Source organism: Triticum urartu, chromosome 3A (assembly GCF_056163025.1).
Source record: "Triticum urartu cultivar PI428250 chromosome 3A, HENAU_Tu73, whole genome shotgun sequence".
Taxonomy (NCBI): domain Eukaryota; kingdom Viridiplantae; phylum Streptophyta; class Magnoliopsida; order Poales; family Poaceae; genus Triticum; species Triticum urartu.
The window spans coordinates 30,215,777-30,222,684 of NC_141875.1; the positions used below are offsets into that span (position 1 = coordinate 30,215,777).

General features: G+C 49.2%; 1 pseudogene; it reads left to right on the forward strand.

Moving 5' to 3' along the window:
* Positions 1-5,546: 5,546 nt before the first annotated feature.
* On the forward strand, positions 5,547-6,282 carry LOC125547799 (non-specific lipid-transfer protein 4.3 pseudogene; annotated as a pseudogene).
* Positions 6,283-6,908: the final 626 nt, after the last annotated feature.

Consider the following 6,908-nt stretch of genomic DNA (forward strand, 5'->3'; position numbering starts at 1 on the left):
CGAACACTATTGGTCGCACGTTTTCAGTACTAACATTTCTAAATGCAGGAAGAAAATTTGTCTTGACAGTATCAAGATCCTCAAGCCATGAAACATAATGACTTAGCTCCTCGCAGTTGAGTTCAGCCTCGGGACAGTAGTAGGTCCTATCTACCAAGCCCTGGACATGTTTGCTTGCACCAAAATAAGCTGACAATACAAATTAGTTGTCAACTATTTTTGAATAAACAATATCAAAGACATAAATATGGTTGAGAAACTTACATAATGGTATAACTGGTGGCGTCTGCACATCGACCCAGATGTCGGTATTACCTTCAATATCATCTTCCGGACGAATATCAAAGGTGATAACCATGTCAGGCTCAAATGCATAAGTCTTGCATAGTGCTCGCCATGTTTTGCATACAAAATAGGTGTAGTCATCTGAATTGTATAATTTTGCGTGGAAAATATAACCATGCTCGGTCTTCAAGTTAACTTTCTTTACCTCCATAGTATGAATGAAACCTATCTTATCCAATACAAATACTCTTGCATGGCAGGGCATACGCTAGTACAATAGTAAAAAAAATAAGTTGAAGCAAATGAAGCAGATGTCAAGCTTTATTACGAAAAAAGACTTGTCATTGTGACTTACTGTATCCACTTCGAAGTTCTCGTCCAGCTTGATGCGGAAACGCCTATCATCATCTAGGAAGATTCCATCGCACAGGCCGTGCTCGTCTTCGCAGTATTTGCAAATACCGAAATCATTTTCGTCATGAGACATTTCCTATGTTCATAGTTAAAACATTAATTGAAAATCGATCGAAGACAACTACCAGGATACGCAACACACAAATCCGGGGCACTCGATATTTCCTACATATTCTGGCACAAGTCATGCCAAAATTCACGGAAAAATCTGGCATGACCTTTGCTAAAATAGGACATATCGAGTGCCTGAAATTTGCTGGAACAGAAATGAATCAACACTCTGGCAAAACATAGGCCACTCGGAGGTGTAACCTGCAAACATGACCGGCCACTTGGATATTGAGCAACACAAGATATACATTTCAAAATATCTTATAGGACTAAAATTAGCATGCATTCAATAAGCAAAAGTAAATCATCTCATGCGTCCGTACATCATCGAATATTATCACTAATACATCCCAAATAGTGTCATACATATAACATCACCAATACAACTAAAACCCTAGCACACGATGGGTATCGACACGGGCGGTGGACACCCACAGAGAAGGAACCATCACGGGATCATAGCTCTAGTGAGATCCCTGGAGAACCTGCCAGGTATTGGAGAACCTGTGCTCCAACGCAAACAAGTAGCGACAGACGTGCGCGTCCTCCTCACTGACACGGTGACGCACCAGCTCCGCTGAGTCCTCGAGCCTCTGGACCGTCACTGGCCCACGCGACTGCCACCAAAGAAGGTTCGGGTCAACGACAGGCTGGCTCCTCACCAACCTGCGCCCCCCGGTAGGTAGCGCCTCCCAGTACCACCCCGGCGGAGCCCAGTCCCGGACATGGCCCATCTGGTCAAGCAGGTGTCGTCCTCCGCCGACTCGACGACGAGGATGCGGGATAGGCATCGTCCACATCGATGCGAGAAAAAATGCTTTAACTAAAAAAATAGCAACAAGTTCTTACTAACGAGTTCTATTAATTCAATTAGTTCTTACTAAAAATAAACTTACTATAAATAAAAATAAACTAATACCTAATTAGTACCTAGTTCTTACTAACTAATTAGTACCTAGGAAATACTGCCCTAATTACCATATAAGTAATTAACTAACTAGAACTAAAAATAGCCTAGGTTCATAATAACAAGCACTAAATAGCTAGGGTTCATACTAAGCAGAGAAGAGGGATTGGAAGGTGAGAGTGCTTACAGAGGGCGGGGAGAGAGATGGGGTCGGGGGAGACGGCGGCACCGAGGCGCGGTGAGGCGGGGTCGGGGGAGACGGCGGCGAGGCGGAGGCGAGGCGGGGTCGGGGGAGACGGTGGCGAGGCGGGGTCGGGGAAGACGGCGGCGAGGCGGGGTCGGGGAAGACGGCGGCGAGGCGGAGGCGACGAGGAATAGTAGAGGAGAATTGGGGGAGGAAGCAGAGGAGAGGGGGGTAGGTGAAAATAACTTTAATAGTAGCGTGGGGAGGCAAAACGCGCTACTGCTAAAATCCGTAGTAGTAGCGCTGTTCGTAGAAGGGTGCTACTACTATACCTAGCACGTCGGGAACGGTGTGGCAATTATAGTAGTAGCGCATTCTGTTCCTGCCGCACTACTGCTAAGAGGATAACAGCAGCGCCGTTCTAGCAGACGCGCTACTGCTAAGTAGCAGTAGCGCCTCATTTTAACAAGCGCTACTGGTAACATTTTGTGTATAAGGTTTTCCCTAGTAGTGAATGGCTCCTTCGCGAGCATCGGCGATGGTGGCGACGGCCCCTTGTAATGGAGTGACCGCTTTGTCATTATCTCGACCTGACAAACAAAATCTTTGTCCATTAGAGCGGCCTCCTTCAGGAGTCCGGGCCGCTCCTGCAGCGACGCCTACTCCTTCTCGTCATCAGAGGAGATTACGATATCCTCCTTGGTGGAGGAGCTACCCGCCGTGGACACTGACAGGCCTAGAGAGCATGGGTGGCAGCGCCAAGAACCGCTAGAGGAGGAGCTTCCGCCTACTCCGCGTGCCAGCACGGAGCACCACGACGTCAGCATCGCCTGAGCTTGGGTCGAAGAGTGGGATGCAGGGGCTCGGACACGGAGACAGGGAGGGGGTTGTGCTTGGGAAGGGGGTGTGCAACTCTGTGCATTGTTGGCGCATAGTTTAAATATCCGCGTCAAGGCCAGTGCGAAGGGGCGGTCCGCTTCAATGCGGTGCCACGACCTGAGTTGGTTCTTCAGGAACCTGCAATAGCATTGAAACGGCGGCTGCCGAGAGGTCGCGGCGTTCAGCGGCACCCTCCCTCCCTGCGATCACATGACGGCCTCTTGGATGGTGTATCATCGATGGTTTGAGGGACCTGGATTGACGGTTGCGGATGACTGGGTCGGAAAACAGGGAGAAATGCTTGTGTTCGTCGAACCAAATGTGAATGGTGTTCCAAAATGTTGTGCCCTTTTGCTCCATGCAATTGATCGGATCGAGGCTGGTGCCCAACCATGCATCGGACAACAGCTCGTCCTCCTGCTTGTTGAAGCTTTCTCCTCTACCCATCTTCATCGAATCACCCGTTGTATCATCCGAATCATCGTCATCGCTGTCCTCCTCCTCCTCCTCACCCTCATCCTATTGTTGCTTTCCAGCGCGCAAAATGGTGTTGTCATTGTGTGCCCATGCCAGTCTACATGTAAGACAGTTGCGTGCCCGTTTGGGTGTAGGTTTGCTATTACGCGTAGTTGCCAGACTGGGTGGGATCCGAGTCTTCCACTGGTCCGTCCTCATAGCCACATCCTCCTCCTTCGCCTCCGTCATGGATGATGTCAAGCATCTCCCTGTCTGGGCCGTCAGACGCTGGGTCCCCCGCTCTAGGCATTGTAGCAAACATCGTGCAAGCACCCATCTGCTCCCCGCCCGTGTCCGCGCCCGGACAAGTATCAGCGAAGAACACTCGAAGAAGAGTGGCGCCACGTTTACCTCGACCATGTAAGGCACCGTCCCGGCGGCGGTCCCGAGTTGCTTGGACGCGTAGAAGTATGGGGACTTGTAAGGCTCCGTCCACGGCTACGCCTGTACTATTGGCGTGCCTGTCTGGGCACCCTGGCCTTCGCCGCGGCGTCCGCCACGTTTTCCATGACCACCACCCCGGATGCCAGCACCACGACCACCGGCGGCCATCCGCTTCTTGAGCTTATCTTCCTTTGCGGCCTTCACTTTGACGCGGCGAGTTTGCTGTGTGGCCGAGCTGATCTTCCGAGCAAGCATGATGCTCGGATCCTCCTGCACCTCCGCCGCCACCTCCATCTCCGATAGGTTCTCCGAAGGTTCCATGCGTCGGTGGCGGAAGGATGTAGAGGGTGGGAGAAAAGGGTGGGAATTGAGTGAAGAGAGTAGGGGATTTTAGGGCGGAAACAGTGTGGGTTGCTACAAAAACATGGCTCCGCCTTCCTTTTGGGTGGGCCAGCGGCGTCAAATTTCATCGTTTCTTATGTCCAGAATTCCGTAAAACCCATCCACGTTTGATTCTGGTTTGCAGGAAAATCATGGTCCGGACAGCCCTACGACCCGATACAGGACCGTGTTGGATTGTTTTCATGGTCCGAACGGTACGGTTCAAAAGTATGTGTACCTGTGATTTGAGAGTCGCCGTTGAAGATGCCCAACGGTGTATATCGATCGAGACTCTGCAATGGTGGCACGTCGAATGGTTCGATGCGCCTGGATCCATCAGTAGTGCTACACCTCTCCAACTTCATCCCTAATGGCTCCACTTGTGGAGCATACAACCAAAGATAGCAGCGGCACGGCGCAACCATATTCCGCTTCAGCGTTGCCGTACAGGATCCAGATGCACCAAAGCCACTTGCATAACAAAATTGATATTTAGGAACGCCGAAGCAAAATACGGTTCGCCGTGTCATACATAATACTCCAAAGACATTTCTTCATATAAACTAAATTAATGATTAAAATATACTAGCTCTTAATATGACATCAATGAACCATAAGCTGGACAAAGTAAGGAAGGTGGTTGATTGCCAGCACTGCACGACCATATGCAACAACAGATTGGTATAGCTAGTTCAGTCGTCGAGCTCACCAAGTTAATGCACCCAACGACTCCACGGTCGATCATTGTGAGAGTACATGGCGTTACTAATCTTCCCTGCACGCACTAATCAAGCATACTCCACCGCTAGGCATGCTTGGTCGATCCATCCGCCGAGCCCAACATCGAACCGTCTCCAAAATTAATTAATACCCCGCAACCGATTCCAACATACAGCAACCACAATTTATGCACTGGCTAACACCAATCAGATTTATCTCTGTGGACGCAATACTTGGCAGCATCATGATACACCGCAAATTTACCTGAAAGATACTGTCTTCATATAATCTAAATCAATACTAGTTAAAATGTAGCTCATGATATGGCAACAATGAATGTTAAACTGTGACAAGGGGACAATGTAAGGCAAGGTAGTTGATCGCCGACAGTGCACGTCCACCTGCGTCATCATATGGTGTAGTTCACTAGTCGAGCTCACCAAATTATTGATCAACAACTCGAGGATCGGTGATTTTGAGAGTACATGTCGCTATTAATCAGCCGTGCACGAAGCCACGAATCAACCACACTCCACTGCAAGAATGCACACATGCATGCCTGGTCCATCCATCAGCTGCCGAATACAACATCCAACCATCTCCAAAACGCATTAATATATCCATCAACCGATTCCAACATCCAACAACAAAAATTTATGTGCTGCCTCCCACTAATCGGATTTATCCATCTGGACACAATAGGTGGTACCATGTTGGTTAGAAGCTCTATTTAAGCCCATGCACCCCTCTACGAAACTCATCACCAGTATAATCACTTAGAAAATCTAGTTATCTCATCTTCTGCAGCTGAGCTCACCACCACTACTATTGCTAGCTAGATCGAGATGGCCCGTGCTGCAGTTGCTCAGCTCGTGCTGGTCGCCCTGATGGCGACAAGCCGACAATGCTCCTCATAGCCACCGACGCGGCCATCTCATGCGGTCAGGTGAACTCCGCCTTGAGCCCCTGCATCTCCTATGCACGAGGCAACGGTGCCAACCCGTCTGCGCCCTGCTGCAGCGGCATCAGGAGACTTGCCGGCGCCGTGCGGAGCACCACTGACAAGAAAACGACGTGCAACTGCATCAAGAGCGCTGCTGGTGGGCTGAACGCTGGCAAGGCCGCCGACATCCCCTCCAAGTGCAGCGTCAGCATCCCATACGCCATCAGCCCTTCCCTCGACTGCTCTACTATTCGCTAATCAACCACTGCCCACCATGGCTGCCGCGTATCGCGCCATCCGACGTTTCTGAGTATGCTTAAGTCACAAATACATATGAATAAACGCTCTGACCTGATCGCCAGCTCTGAATGGTCGGCCACTGTCGTACTATTGTTGCTTTTTTACTTTCACTCCCATTGAGGAGACACGAGACTTTATTGTACGTTGTACACCCTCTGTTTCTTTTTACTCCGTATATAAAATTTGGTCAAAGTCAAACTACACAAAGTTTGACCAAATTTATATTAAAAAATATGAACATCTACAATACTAAAACTATATAGTATGAAAATACATTTCTTGGTGCATCTGATAATATTGATTTCATATTGTGAATGTTTATATGTTTTAATATAAAGTTAGTCAAACTCTACAAAGCTTGACTTTGACCAAATCTTATATGCAGACTAAAAAGAAACAGAGGGAGTACACTTCTAGTATGTGGATTGTACTTATAATTATTTTTCCCAGGTACTTTACTCCACATAACAACCGTGAGAGACGATGAAAATAAAGTGAATGCATAGGACCTCTTACGGGTTTTAATTATAAGACATCTCAAATGGCAACCCAGAAATTTTCTCCCGCATCCGTCTGCGGGCAGGGAACGCCATCCAATGCTAGCCATATACAACCAGCCAACAATTCGACCCAACCTCATGAAATTCTATCAAACCGGCTGCATGGCGGGGACAGGGGCTCCACCTTGACATGGCGTCCGATCAGGATGCCGCGGTGGTGCGAGGGCGAGGCCGGCTCCTCACCATGCAATGTCCGATATGGATGCGGCAGTTGTGCCGGGGAGGGGTTGGCTCCTGCTTCATTGAAGTAGCATGGCTTGAGGATGCCGGCTTGGGCTTGACGTGTTGGCGTGGCGGGGACAGCGGATCCACCTTCATGCGCTC